A 13,743-nucleotide genomic window follows, 5' to 3' on the forward strand; every position below is an offset into this window, starting at 1 on the left:
TTCAAAGGTATGTGGTATCATGGCACTGGTTCTTGGGAGAAAAAGTTTGAAGAACCCTGTTATAGATAGATAGATAGATAGATAGATAGATAGATAGATAGATAGATAGATATATAGATAGATAGATAGACAGACAAATAGATGATAGATTGATAGATACTGTAGATAAATAGATAGATACAGTATATAGATGATAGATAGATAGATAGATAGATAGATAGATAGATAATAGATAGATGATAGATAGATAGATAGATAGATAGATAGATAGATAGATAGATAGATAGATAGAGTATATATAGATAGATAGATAGATAGATAGATAATAGATAGATAGATAGATGATAGATAGATAGATGGATAGATAGATAGACTGCCATAAATGATAGATTATAATAAATGCATTAAGTATAAATAGTATTATGTAAGTGGAGAGAATAATTCTGTACAACTATAATAATGGAAAATGTATAACTAGACAATTCTTGGTATATTTACTGTACAAACTTGTTTCCTAATAAAATAATTCAACAGCCATGTGTCTTATATTACTTATAGAAAACAAACACAATCTGCAGCTCATGCAATAACTTCAGTATAATAGCAATACAACCTAATGATACATTTATTCATAGCAGAATTAAACTCAAAATTCTCACCCTGACCTACAAAGCCCTCAACAATGCTGCCCCACCCTACCTGTCCTCACTCATCAACAAATATACTCCTGCCCGTCCCCTAAAATCCAACAATGACCTGCTCCTTGTGTCCTCTACCATCACCTCCTCTCATTCTAGACTACAGGACTTCTCTCATGCGGCACCAACCCTCTGGAACACACTTCCTCAAGCTGTCAGACTTTCCCCATAACCTTTCCTTATTTAAACGTTCCCTAAAGACCTTTTTGTTCAGGGAAGCTTATCACCCGACTCATTAACAAATTAACTTCACTTGCCTAACAGTTGCCCTCATCTATCTCCTCACTAATTTCATTCTCACCATTGCAGTCCCCACCTCCTGTTTCCCATCATCCTACCCATCTAGATTGTAAGTTCCCATAGGAATAGGGTCCTCAATTCCCCCTGTATTTGTCTGTAAAATTTTGTCTTTTATTGTATTGTTTCTCCGTTGTACTTTTATCCTTGTACCCATGGGTAGCGCTGCGGAATCTGTTGGTGCTTTATAAATAAAGAATAATAATAATAATAAATACATGAGTGTCAGTGTGCAATGTAGATAAGAAATTGGCATTTAATTTAGAAGAAATGTATTATATTGGGTGGAAATAATTTGTGAGATTGTTATTATTTTTCTAACTAATAATTCATGTTACCTTTCACATTATTAGCAAAATTCAAAAAGATCTCACATATCAGTTGTGACGGATCCCCGGTTACCCCGACTGGGTAGCTCCACCAAAGGAGTCCTTCCATTGCCTGGAATAAGTGGCTATGTAGCCCAGGAAAGCGATTCTAGCAGGAGCCCACCTAAATGACTAAATAGACTAGCATTTAGGAGAAAATAGAACAAACTTTATTGGGACAAACACGCATCTTTTATACACACACACATCTTGATAAAACAGGGAGACAATGCCACAGTTTTCCCGCCATTCCCATCCCTCCAGACTGACCGGCGCCTCCATAGCAACCATATTCCCACAGAATCCGAGGACACAGTTGTGGCGGTTTTGGGGTGATCTCGGGGGAGCGGCGGCACTTCCAGATTGTCATTTGAAAGCTCTCGGTCCTCAGATGCCACAGTCCAAAAAGCGGCGTGATTCGTTATTGGGGACCGGAGATACAGCCCATTGAAGTTATGGGGGTAGGGGTGTCCAAAGCCCCCGGTTCCCAAAGCAGCTCCCCTCCGGTAATTCCCCCCCCCTCTTGTCCTCCCTAGGGGATACTAATGCCCAAAAGAGCGGAGATCTGGGGCACATGGTTGCTGGAGCGACCAGGGGTAAAGTTAACTGGTGTCCTGCTGTCCTGTGGCCGACCAGGAGTTCCAGGAGCCCGGGCAGCCTGAGAAGGGTTAGGCAGGTGTCCGTGGTGAGGCGACCGTCCGGGAGTTCCAGGGGCCTAGCCAGCCTAGGAGGGTTTTCCTGGTCATACACCAGCTTTTCACAAGACAAGCAAACCAAAGCTTCCAGGGATTGTGGTTGCTCTGAGGAGCCCCAAACCACTGAGAAACAACAGGGGTGAGGTTATAGGGGGTAGGGGTTTAACCCTTGCAGACTGGTATCCGTGACAACTCCCCCCTCCAGTTCGGCAGGCCCAGCTAGATCCACATACGGGTAGGCCTGGGGATGTCCAAGGAAAGTCGGCCGGGAAAGTCCGTCAGCATTCCCATTGCTTTTTCCTGGTCGGTACTGAATGTCAAAGTTAAATGGCTGCAGGGAAACTCGGTTGAGCCATACAAGGGGATTGTGGTCAGTGAGGACGGTGAAGGGTTTTCCATATAGGTAGGGCTGCAACTTCTTCAAAGCCCATACCAGCGCCAGACACTCTTTCTCGACCGCCGCGTAGCCTACTTCCCGGGGTAGCAGTTTTCGACTGAGGTATGCAACTGGGTGGTCCTTTCTTCCTCATCTGCCTGACTTAGTATGGCCCCCAACCCGAACATGGAGGCATCTGTGTGGACAGAAAAGCATTAGGCTGGGTTAGGAGTGGCTAGTACTGGAGCAGAGATTAAGGCAGACTTAAGACTCTGGAAGGCTTGTTCACACTCGGGGGACCACAGGACCTGTTGGGGAAGTCGTTTATGGGTCAGGTTAGTCAGGGTTTTAGCGAGGGTGATGTAATTGGGGGCAAACCTCCGGTAGTAGCCTGCAGTACCCAGAAAGGCAAGGACTTGGGTTTTGGTCCTGGGGGTGGGCCAGTTTGCCACTGCCTCGACTTTGGCCGGTTCGGGTCGCTGCTTACCGCAGACGACTTGGTGGCCCAAGTATTGAACCTCTGAGCACCCAATGGTACACTTATCTGGCTTCAAGGTTAGGCCAGCAGCTCGAATATGATATAAAATGACACCTAGGTGGAGGAGATGGTCCTCCCAGGTCTTGCTATAGATAGCGATGTCATCCAGGTATGCACAGGCATAGTCCTGGAGGCCATCTAACAGGCGGTCTACAATTCTTTGGAAAGTGGCTGGGGCGTTCTTCATTCCAAATGGCATTACCTTAAACTGGTATAAGCCGAAGAGAGTGATGAAGGCAGACTTGGGTATGGACTCAGGGTCAAGGGGAATTTGCCAATAACCCTTGCATAGGTCGAGGGTGGTCAGAAAGTGGCCCAGGGCGATTCTATCTTACAGGTCATCTACTCGGGGCATGGGATAGGCGACAGTGGTGGTTCTGTCATTGAGTCTACGGTAGTCAACGCAGAACCGGGTAGTTCCATCCTTCTTGGGTACTAACACTACCGCGGAGGCCTAGGGACTGTTGGACAGTTCAATGACACTGAGGTCCAACATTCACCAGAGCTCCCGGTGCATACTTTCCCTGAAGGCCTCTGGGACCCTGTAGGCAACCTGTCGCAGGAGGGTCTGTCCTGGGGTCTCCACCCGGTGGATGGCTGTGGTGGTAAAACCAGGGACAGTAAAGAACATGTCACTTCTCTGTTCTAGGAGTCGCCGGACCTGCCTTTTCTGTCCAGGCTCTAACCTGTCATCTACAGATATGTCATCCACCCCCTGGGGGGCATCAGTAGCTCCGGGAAGCTCCGGCATTGGAAGACTTTCAGAGTTCACATGAAAGGTCCGACGGATCCTTTCATTTGAACACTTCGTTACCATGTATGTGGTGTTGTTCAGTTGCTCCACAACCCGGTAGGGTCCTTGCCAAGAGGCCTGTAGCTTGTCTGTTTTGACAGGCTTCAGGACAAGGACCTTCTGTCCCACTATCAGGGTTCAGGTACGGGCATTGCAATCATACCATCGCTTCTGTTTGTGCTGAGAGGCCTGAAGATTCTCACAGACCTGGGCTGCCATGTCCTGCAGCGGGTCCCTGAGCTGGAGTACGTACCCCACGACAGAGTACTTTTCTCCCCCTCTGGCTCCCTCCCAGTGGGCTCATACCAAATCTAGCGGGCCTCTAACCTTTCGACCATACAGTAGTTCAAAGGGGGAAAAATCTGTGGATTCCTGAGGCACCTCTCGATATGCAAAGAGGAGAATTTTTCCCAGTCCCTGTGAGTGGCCAAGAACATCTGAAGCAGTTACTTTAGGGTTCCATTAAACCTCTCACACAGCCCATTCACCTGGGGATGGTAAAGGGCGCTGTGCAGGGGTTTAATCCCGCACAACTTCCAGAGTTGTTGAGTGATTTCCGCAGTGAACTGTGTTCCCTGATCGGAAATCACTTCCCGAGGGAAGCCTACCCTGGTGAATATCCGGAGCATCACATCTGCTATGGTCTCCACCTGGATATTGGCCAAGGGGATTGCCTCTGGGTATCGGGTAAGGATGGGTCGAGCTAATGGCCCCACGATGTCTACTGCTACTCGGCTAAAGGATTCATCAATATTGGGCAGGGGATTGAAGGGGGCTTTCATATGATCTCCCGCCTTTCCTACTTTCTGGCAAACCTCACAGGATTTACAGTATTCCTTAACACCAGCTGTAATGCCTGGCCAGAAGAAGGTTTGAGTCAAGCGGTGGTGGGTCCTTTGCTTTCCTAAGTGGCCAGCCAAGGGAATGTCATGCCCTATTTTCAGCAGGTTGGACCGAAACTTCTTCGGTACGACCAGCTGGCATTTGGGCACCGGTCCTTTTATCCTCTTGGAGATCCGGTACAGGAGCTCTCCCTCCCACTGGAACCATTCGTCTCTGTGGCCCTGGGCGTCAGCACCTACTCGGTCTCGGTAAAGGGCTAGGGTCGGGTCATTCAAGGTTTATTTGATGAAGTCGTAAGGGGTTGGCCAGGAGGGGGTGTTGGCAAGTTCGGGTTTAGTGGGGATGGTCAGACGGGGTAAGGTAGGAGTCGGGGCAGTAGGTCTTACCTGGGTCCCCAGAGTTGGTGATGTGGCCTGGCATCTGACCTGCTGGTGGGTAGTCACAGGGTATGTGTCCGGAGAGGTATTCCCCAAAAAGGCAGAGACAAGGTGGCCAAGGTCATTTCCCAACAGGACCTTGGCAGGGATGTTTTGCATAACCCCCACTTCTACATTGCGGGCATCGGTTTTCCAGTCCAAATGGATCCAGGCTGTAGGAACCCTCAGAACAGCACCTCCCACTACCCCTACAGCAAGGGTCCATCCAGTGCAGCCAGAGGGGGGAACGAGGTGAGGCTCAATCAAAGAGATGGTGTCCCCTGTATCTCTCATTCCTTGAGCCGCCTGCCCATTGACCCAGACATCTTGCCGATGTTGGTGTCGGTTGCTTGGCCCACTGAGCTGATGTGGTGCAAGACACCCACTTCTTCTCCTGTCCACTAAGCATAGGGGTCGGAGATCGATATATGCACACAATGGGCAGTGGCCTGGTAGGTGCGGGCTTGAGGCATTCCCCACAGAGTTGTTGCAGGGTTCTTTGGCAGCTGGGCTAGGGGGTTTCTTTGTCTTGCTGGGCAGTTACGTACAACATAGCCGGGGTGTCCACACCCATAACACCCCTGGGAATTGCTGCCTCTGGCTGTGTACACAGGGAGCGGTCGGGTCTGGGGCTGCCTAAAAACTGTGGGTGGTCGAGCTGGGGCTGGAGTGGTGCAGGTTGCTGGCTGGAGGTCTCTGGCTGCCTGGTGCTGGACATCCACATACTGATTGGCCAGTGCGGTGGCTTGGTCAGCTGTTCTGGGTCCCTTGTCCTTTACCCAGTCCCTTATCTCTGCTGGGGTGCAGTTGTAGAACTGTTACAGGAGGAGGAATTGAACAGCTTCATCTAGGGTGATGATGTGGCACCCAGTAACCCAGGAGTTCAAGGACTGAGCTAAGCGGTGGGCAAACTCGATATACGGCTGCTCCTCTTGTCTTTGTAGCCCACAGAATCTTAGCCCGTGAGCCTCCAGTGTGAGTCCATACCGGGCAAGGATACGTTCCTTCACCCGGTCATAGTTGTCTTGGTCCTCGGAAGGGACAGTGTGGAAAGCCTCCAGGGCCCTACCGGACAGTTTCCCAATGAGAATAGTAACCCTGTCGGCATCAGTGACCCCATGCATCCGGCACTGGGTCTTGAACAGCTGTAGATAGCGGTCTATATTCTCACTCTCATCATCCTGGAATGTTCAGAAAGCCCCATGAGGTACTTTCTTGGGCCGGGAAGGGGAGTCCAGTGGATCTGGCATGACACCCCCCATAGACTTCTGAAGCTCCAACATATGTAGCTTGGTGGCATCAGTCACTATCCGAGTAATGATCTCCTCAGGGGGGTTAGGTCTATAGAGAGCCAGTTGCCACTGTACCTGCCACTGCATGTCAGACACTGTAGTCCCCTGAGTGGAGGCTGTACTTAGCCGTCCTCCACTTTGGTCGCTGTCCAACCCACCAGCCTGTTCGCTAGCCCGATCGTCCTCCATCAGTTTGGCTATGAGTACTGCCTTTGTCTTGTTGCCAGTGACTTTCCCTCTACCCTGCAGCAACATTCTCAATTCTTCTTTCCGGAGCCCATGGTACAGCTCCATCCGGCAAGATCTTCAGTTGGTGGTTTGGCTGCCAACCAATGTCACAGATCCCCGGTTACTAGCTCCGCCAAAGGGGTCCTTCCATTGCCTGGAACAAGTGGCTATGTAGCCCAGGAAAGCGATTCTAGCAGGAGTCCACCTAAATGACTAGACAGACTAGCATTCAGGTGAAAATAGAACAGACTTTATTGGGACAAACACACATCTTTTATACACACACACATCTTGTTAAAACAGGGAGACAATGCCACAGTTTTCCTGCCATTCCCACCCCACCAGACTGACCGGCGCTTCCATAGAAACCATAGTCCCACAGAATCCCAGGACACAGTGGTGACGGTTTTAGGGTGATCCTGGGGGAGCAGTGTCATTTGAAAGCTCTCGGTCCCCAGATGCCACAGTCCAAAAAGCGGCATGATTCGTTATTGGGGACCGGAGATACAGCCCGTTGAAGTTATGGGGGTAGGGGTGTCCAAAACCCCCGGTTCCCAAAACAGCTCCCCTCCAGTAATTCCCCCACCTCTTGTCCTCCCTAGGGGCTAATAATCTCCAAAAGAGCGGAGCTCTGGGGCACATGGTTGCTGAGGCAACCAGGGATAATGTTTACGGGTGTCCTGCTGTCCTGTGGCCGACCGGGAGTTCCAGGAGCCTAGGAAGCCTGAGAGGGGTTAGGTGGGTGTCCATGGTGAGGAGGCCGACCAGGAGTTCCAGGAGCCTGGCCAGCCTAGGAGGGTTTTCCTTGTCATACACCAGCTTTTCTCAAGACAAGCAAACCAACAGGGGTGAGTTTATAGGGGGTAGGGGTTTATCCCTTGCAGCCTAGTATCCGTGACATCAGTGCATACATATTTTACTACAATACAAGTCCATACCATGCATTTATTTCATTTATCAAGCAGAAAGAACTGCTTTGGAGCCCTTGCAGGGCCGGCTCGCTCATGTGAGACTGCAAGTTAAGCATTGGTTGTCCTCTGAGGTGACAGAGTTTTCACACCCAAACTCAGTTGTTTGGGTAAATTGACAGTCCCAGCTCTCATGTGATTGGTCGAGTAAGAGCAGGAGGTGGTGCTGCTCACAGATTGTATGGACATATCAGGTGTATAGGTTGGATAAATACAAACATAAGTTTGTATCTTATAATTGTTACTGGGTGCTGTGATGAAGATTTCTTGCAACAAAACACACATATACTTTAACTGTCTGTTATGTTTCCTCATTTTTCCCCATTGATCTCAAAGAACTTCTACAGCAAGGAGATCATTTGGTAGAGGGATTAGGCAATTGGGTGGCTGATACACAGCCCATATGGTTTCCTGCAGCAAATAATGCTTCTGAGGAGGAGTGGGGCTGTTGAAGCATATATCACTTAAAAAATCACCTGCCATCTTTTGCATTACTTACTACAGAGTTCAAATCTTCCTTTGGAAGCAACATCAGCACAATAAATTCATCAGAAGATTTATAAAATAGGTTACCATGACCACACAGCTGTATACAAGATTTACATTAACATGCACAATGCAAGTATCTGATGGAGCGGAGTAAAGCTCTCTACCTCTGTACTCTGGAGAAGTGGAAACATGTTCTCTAGAATAACTAAACATTGTTCACCATCTGCCAGTCTGATGGAGAAATGTGGCCATGGCTGATGACAGGAGAATGGGAACAATCACAACGTATAGTACCTACTGTAAAGTAGTCTGTGTTTATTTTTTGTTTGGGCTAGGCCCCTTACTTCAAGTCAAGGGTCATCCTAATGCTACAAGATAAAATTACATTTTAGACTGTTGAGAGCTTCCAACCTTATGGCAACAGTCTGGCAAAGGCATTTTTCTGATTCTGCAGGACTGTGCCCCTGTACACAAAACTAAGTACATGAAGACATGATTTGCATTTGTCTTGGGATAATTGTCCTGCTAAAAACGTGAACATTGTCTCAAACGTCAGCTTTTTAGCAGACTAAAAAATGTTCTCCTGTAGTAGTGTCCTGCTTATTACTCCATCCATTCTTCCTTCGATTCACACAAGATTCCCAGAAAAGCATCCCCATAGCCTGATGCTGCAACCACCATACTTTATTAGTGTTTGTTGAGTTATGGGTAGTGTTTCTTTGGTGTAACATTTTAATTTTGGCCAGAAAGCTCTATCTTAGTCTCATCTGACCACAACACATTTCTCCTAATCTCATGCTTTTTAGCAAACTCCAGATGTGCTTTCAAATGGCTGTTTTTGAGTAATGGCTTATTTCTTGCCCCCCTCCAATACAGGCCAGTTTGATGCAGAGATCTTGAAATTGTTAAGTGGTACACATTTACTCCATACTTAGCCACTGACCTTTGTAGCACCTTTCAACTAACTGTTGGACTTTTTTTGGCTTCCCTCACAAATCTCAATCTTGCTTGGTCACAGAGTTTTTGGGTTGATTTATGAAGCAGCGGATGCTGCTTCCAACCCACTCCACTTCAGTTCCGCCTGAAGCGGAAGTTAAGAAACAGCGGTCCTAAGACCGCTGCTCCTTAACTCGTCCGCCACCTCTGAGGTGGTGGACAGCAATTAGCCTGATCGAATACGATCAGGTTGATTGAGACCCCCTGCTAGCGGCCGATTGGCCGCAAATCTGCAGTGTGTGGTATTGCATCAGCAGTTCACAACCGGTGCAATGATAAATGCTGACAGCGTATGCTGTCTGCATTTATCGATGTTCGGTGGACATGATAAGCTACATCGTATCATGTCCACCCGTACAACAATAATTTTACCCCTTTGAGGCCGACCATTTCTCAGAAGCATCTGGGTGGACAATTTATCCAGCAGTACTAACTGAAATGTCCAAACACCTTGATATTACTTTGTACCATTCTTTTCCTACTTTTTCTCCTACTTTACTGAATATTCCTCACACCCTTGACCTGTGTGAAGCCCCATATGATCAGTTTAACAAAGTATCTTTAGTTGCTCCTTCAGTGTCTTTTGTTCTGTTGCTTTATCACCATCTTACCACTAATCTCCCTAGGAATTTCAAGGCCATTCCAGAGCCATTTGCTTTTAACATCTACATGTATGCATTGGGAAACCTCAGATGCTCTTTTGGGTACCAGTATTACCAGTAATCGAATGATACATATTTTATAAGCTGTCTTTCTAACATCTGTTCCTTCACAACCTACAACCACCACCTCAAAATCAATATGATGATGGCTGATGTTAAACCAAATATCCCTTTTAAAAAGTGCTTCAACACCAGAAATCTCCATCCCTGTTGACGATTCCACCATCACATCTGTATTACATGTCCTCTGCTTCACAGTATAACTTGTCTGGTCTCTCTTTTCCATTCTGCATTTCTAGCCATTTTTAAAGGGATATTAAACACTTTGAGATGTTAATATAAAATGATAAATCATATATAAGAATACATTTGCAATATACTTTTATTATATTTTGTTCCCTTTTCTGTAATTCCATTCTAAAATTGTGAGCTTTTCAGTTGCTGTTAGAAATGGAAGTGCAGAACACTGTTATATTACTCGCAGCCTTTGGCTACACTCTGGTGACCTATTTATAACTGTGTGTAATTGGTCACAGCAGAGAAAGTAACCTAAGTTACAACATGGCAGCTCCCATTGTTTTATAGACACTACAACTTTACACTTATTTAGTAACTATTTAAACAGCTAATGAAACTCTAACAAATACATCTACATGGTATTCTCAGACTAATCTCTTCTTTGACTGCATCATTCTATCCAGCATTTATTTAGGGATAGATTACAATTGTAGTGCTAAATTATTGCGCTCCCACAAATGGGCAAATTTGCCTTTTGCAGGAGCACAATAATTAACCAGCCATTACAAGTGGCTTTATATCACGAGCTCGCTGTAGCAATTAGCGCTCTGAAAATGAACCAGAGATTAAATCTCTGGTTCATTTTCTAAAAGTGCCCCAAATGCCCTCAACATAGAGGGCATTGTTGTTTTTTTTTTTTTTTTTTTTTTTAAAACAACTGCACTAGGCAGTTTTTGGGGTCTAAAGTTGGTGGGAGTGAGGTGTTAGAAAAAAAAAAACAACGGTGCCTTTACATTGCGGTCTATGGGAACTGTGTGTTTCCTGTAAATTTATATTTATATGCTTTTATATATATATATATATATATATATATATATATATATAACACACAGAGAAAACCCAGCACTCACTTACAAGCTCTCAGCTAAGATTTAAAAGCAAAAATGGAAAGGTTAGTCACCGCATCTGGCCAAATGGGACAAGCTCAGGTACCCCGTCAAGGTCCTTTCCAATACCTGAGACCCTAAAACAGCCACACAATGCAAGCTTTCAAATCCAAACAAACTGAAAACAAGGGAAGGGTGCACAGGAATATGTAACAACCCTAGACATATACAAAACATGGAAGGGAACTGCACTCTCATACCGGACCGGGTACACATCCCATGACCCTGCAACATGCTCAGCCCTGGGTGCCACTGGCACTCACAGGAAGCTGTGCTGTCCCCAGAGCCACAAGCAGTTAACCCCAGACAGGTCTGGGTGCAAGAACCATAGGGAAAATTACAAAACAAATTAATACAACACACAGAGAAAACCCAGCACTCACTTACAAGCTCTCAGCTAAGATTTAAAAGCAAAAATGGAAAGGTTAGTCACCGCATCTGGCCAAATGGGACAAGCTCAGGTACCACGTCAAGGTCCTTTCCAATACCTGAGACCCTAAAACAGCCACACAATGCAAGCTTTCAAATCCAAACAAACTGAAAACAAGGGAAGGGTGCACAGGAATATGTAACCACCCTAGACATATAGAAAACATGGAAGGGAACTGCACTCTCATACTGGACCGGGTACACATCCCATGACCCTGCAACATGCTCAGCCCTGGGTGCCACTGACACTCACAGGAAGCTGTGCTGTCCCCAGAGCCACAAGCAGTTAACCCCAAACAGGTCTGGGTGCAAGAACCATAGGGAAAATTACAAAACAAATTAATACAACACACAGTGAAAACCCAGCACTCACTTACAAGCTCTCAGCTAAGATTTAAAAGATTTTTAAATCTTAGCTGAGAGCTTGTAAGTGGTTACATATTCCTGTGCACCCTTCCCTTGTTTTCAGTTTGTTTGGATTTGAAAGCTTGCATTGTGTGGCTGTTTTAGGGTCTCAGGTATTGGAGAGGACCTTGACGTGGTACCTGAGCCTGTCCCATTTGGCCAGATGCGGTGACTAACCTTTCCATTTTTGATTTTAAATCTTAGCTGAGAGCTTGTAAGTGAGTGCTGGGTTTTCTCTGTGTGTTGTATTAATTTGTTTTGTAATTTTCCCTATGGTTCTTGCACCCAGACCTGTCTGGGGTTAACTGCTTGTGGCTCTGGGGACAGCACAGCTTCCTGTGAGTGCCAGTGGCACCCAGGGCTGAGCATGTTGCAGGGTCATGGGATGTGTAGCCGGTCCGGTATGAGAGTGCAGTTCCCTTCCATGTTTTGTATATATATATATATATATATATATATATATATATATATATGTGTGTGTTAATATGTGTATTTATATGTATTTATTGCTGCCCATCGTTGCGCTTTTTACCCCCTTCGATGCACAATGTTCTGATGCCGTCTCTAAAATCATCAGAACGAGGTTTGGAAGCGTGCTCTAGTGAGTGCAATGCTTCCTAGCAATGCAAACAGGAGCTCGCATTCGCATTGCGATTTACTTATAATATCAGCACACATTATCAAAGTACAGCATGCAAGCGATATTTAGAGCTCCACTTGTATTCTAGCCCCAAATGTTTTAGAAACATGTAAAGCTGTTATTTTGTTAGCAAACTTTGGTTCAGTTTGCAGTCCAGGGACATAGCATTTTAAAAGCCTTTTCCTCTGCTGTGGACATATATAAATAAGCGTCTGCACTGATCAAGTAGAACTTTTTTTTAGCATATTGCAGGGTCAAGTGTTTGGATCCTGAAGGATATAATCCATATATATATATGGAAAAACATAATTTTATGGATAAAGTGTATTTATAACGCACAATTGTTCTTTCACGGTTCAGATAGAAAATGCAATTTTAAACAACCTTGCATTTTACTTCTTTTATCTAATTTGCTTCATTCATTTTGTATCCTTTGTTGAAAATAATTACTAGAAAGTTTTAGGATTAGCAAAGCACTACTGGGAGCTAGCTGCGGATTAGTGGCTGCTGTTACGATTTGTTAACCTGATGTGTTCAACTAGCGTCCGGTTGTGCATTGCTGCTCCTTCAACAATGGACCAGGGCCAGCCCTAGGGATTGCGGGGCCCAAGGCAGGATGACAAAATGGGGTCCCCTTTCTTCCCACTTCCAACTCCGCCCAGTCTCTGCCTCCAACCCCGCCCAGTCTCTGCCTCCAACCCCGCCCTATCTACACCTCCAAACCAGCACCCAGTTTTTAAAATGAAAAAAAAAATGAGAGAAAAATAATTTAAGGTAATTCAAAACATTTTATAAAAACAAAACAAAACATACAAATCCATAATGTGGAGCACTATAGCATTGTATATATTGCAATAAACCATTTGTACAATGGTTTATGTATATAATGAAGAATTATGCTGACAATTAAGGACAGTTGAGTTGAACTGGGCCTTATTTTCATGTGTTTTCTTATGATAACAAGAACATTACAGAGACGCCAGGGCCGCCCTAGCAAGTACAGGCCCATTGGCAGAATAACAGCTCAGTGGCCTCTGCCTAGAACAATAAATACTTAAAGGGACATGAAACACAAAAATGTTCTTTCACACACACACACATGCCCCAGACACACACGCACACACATACCATACACACACACCGTACACACACATACCCCACACACACATGCCCCCCACACACATACACACACACACATATGCCCCCCACACACACACATACACACACACACATACGCCCCCCACACACACACACATAACACACACACACCCCACACACACATACAACACACACACCACACACATACTCACCACACAAACACATACAACACACACACCACACACACACGCATACCCCCCCACACACACACATACCCCCCCACACACACCACACACACACGCATACACCCCCACACACACATACCACC

Source organism: Bombina bombina, chromosome 7, assembly GCF_027579735.1.
Source record: "Bombina bombina isolate aBomBom1 chromosome 7, aBomBom1.pri, whole genome shotgun sequence".
NCBI classification, from domain to species: domain Eukaryota; kingdom Metazoa; phylum Chordata; class Amphibia; order Anura; family Bombinatoridae; genus Bombina; species Bombina bombina.